A 2,466-nucleotide genomic window follows, 5' to 3' on the forward strand; every position below is an offset into this window, starting at 1 on the left:
TGTTGGTTCTGATTGCTTCAAGTGTTGAAGCCATACACGCCAGATAGACCTGTACACGCCAGATAGAGCATACATGCCAGATAGACCCAATGCTTATCAACTTGTACCAAGAACAACTGAAGGTGAGTTGTTTGGGAATGGGTAGGTTGAAGACCCCATCCAATAGGCTTAATAGCCTCCAATACCCGAGGTCTCAAAACTAAGGTCGAGGTCTGAATCATACCCCACATGCTAAAAGAGAACCAACAAGCACCATTGTAATTGGCATGCGTATTTTTATTTTTTTTAAATAAATTATCGTCGGAATTCCGACGGCAACCCAACTTTGCACCAACGGCCAAACCATCGGACCAACAGCATCCTCGTCGGTGCATAGCTTTTGGCAAGCGTCGGAATTTCGACGCCAATTGAAGAAACATCCGACAAGGATGTTGTATGTCCGACAACACTTTCTTGTTGGACGGTCGTCGTAGTCGTAGTCGATGCATATTCCTGGTGCGCGTCGTCCATCCAACGACATTCTTTGGCCGGATGAGCGATCATGGCTGTCGTCGAAAGAGTTTCCGACGTTAGATGGCATCGTCGGAATGCCCAACGACGAGTTTTCAATGGCTTCATTTGTCGGCAGTCTAACGAAAAGTAGTCAAAATTCCGACATTTGGCCGTCGAAAATCAGCCCCAAATGTACTAGTGTCATAATGTTTTATTTTGGGTAAAGTAATGACATGAGACTGGATCATCTTCTTCAAAGTTGACTCGATTGGCTTCCCAGAGGGGTGTATATTCGTCTCAAATTATTATTCCTAGGATGATGTTGTTGACTACCTTGAGTTGTGTTAGCCGAGTAATCATTATTATGTTGTGGAGTGTTATTTGAAGGTGGCATATTTGTGAAATTTGGCCCTTGAATGCTAATTGTGGGTTGAGCCCTCTTAACCACCTCAGCAGCAACCACTCTATCATTAGTTACATTTTTGTTCCTGGACCAAAATTTTGTCTTATTGTTCGATGGATGAGGGTTGTTATTGTTGTCTTCCTTGTAGATTTTGATCTCTCCCTTGGCAATGAGGGATTTTTCATATTTGATTCCCTTGTCTATCAACTGCTCAAATGTGTCTATGCATTGCATTTGTAGTGCAAACATCATTTCTTGATTCTAGTTTTCAATAAATATTTGCACCCGCTCTTTTTCAGGGATATGACATGAACTTTTACTGGCAAGTGGTCTCCATCGTTGTAAGAATGAGACAAAGATTTTCACATTTTTTTTTTGGTTGTGCACAAGTCCATTATGGTCATCTAATGCTCTATGTTATGTGAAAAGTAAGTGATGAATTTCTCAACTAATTCACTCCAAGATCTAATGCCACGTGGCAAATGGGAGAGCCATTCCATTGCTTGTCCATCGAGACTTCTAGGGACGAGACGTATGAGATGAGTGTCATTGTATGCATCCTCAATACAAGCAATAAAAAAAAAATTGAAATGGTCTTGAGGATCTCCTTTTCCCTTGTATTTGTCAAATATCGGTGTGTCAAAGTTCGAAGTGAAAGGAGGCATATATATCAATCTATCGAAAGGGTAAGGACATAGGTCCTCCGTAGTGTATGCTTTCTTAGGACCACCTACTTGGGTGTTGGACATTTGTTCTTGCAGGCTTTTTCCTTGTGATAAGACTTTCGTAGGTGTCACAAGGACATGCACATTGAAGCTTTGATTTGGGTCCACAAAGGGGGTTGTGTTTTGGTAGACCAAAGATTGAGTAAAATTATAGGCATGTTGGAAGTTCAAATTGGTGTTGGTTGTGAATGCAGAGGTAATTGTGGAGCATATGTAAACTGCAATTTGTTCAATGCATTGTGCAGAGTGAAGTGTGGCATTGACCTGAACCCGAGTTAGACACGTTTGAGGACATCGTATTCTATTGCGGTTATTGAATCAAGTTTTGCGAATTAACATTTTGGTGTGGTGGCATGCTATGCTAAGGAGCTAACTAACTGTCATTCAAAGTATTTGAGGAGAACATGATATTGATTTGTGACACAGTTGCAGTAACCACAGACTAGGAGATGTTGATGGTATTTGCTTGAGATGCAAGACCTTGACTTTAGGTTTGTAGATTTTAGGTTATCATGGTTTATTTACTAGTCTTTAAAGCAGCTTTTTTTGGCATTGAAATGTCGATAAAAGTGAGGGCTTGCGTAGCAAACAGTGGGTTCATGTATTGCAAACCAATTGTAAGTGGTACAGATGTATTGACCCTTGAGATGTGTTAACTATAGGCATGCTCATGGGCAATTGTTGAGACATTGGTTGTGCTTGGGAAAATCCTAGACCCTCTATCACAGATTGATCTTGATGTCCTTTTATCAAAGACATGTCAAAATCGGTAAGAACTTGGCCCCATTCTGAGCTAGCAATAAGAAATATCAATTGGAGTCTCACATCATGAGTGAGTTCATGACA

The sequence above is a fragment of the Cryptomeria japonica genome, chromosome 5, assembly GCF_030272615.1.
Source record: "Cryptomeria japonica chromosome 5, Sugi_1.0, whole genome shotgun sequence".
Lineage (NCBI taxonomy): Eukaryota > Viridiplantae > Streptophyta > Pinopsida > Cupressales > Cupressaceae > Cryptomeria > Cryptomeria japonica.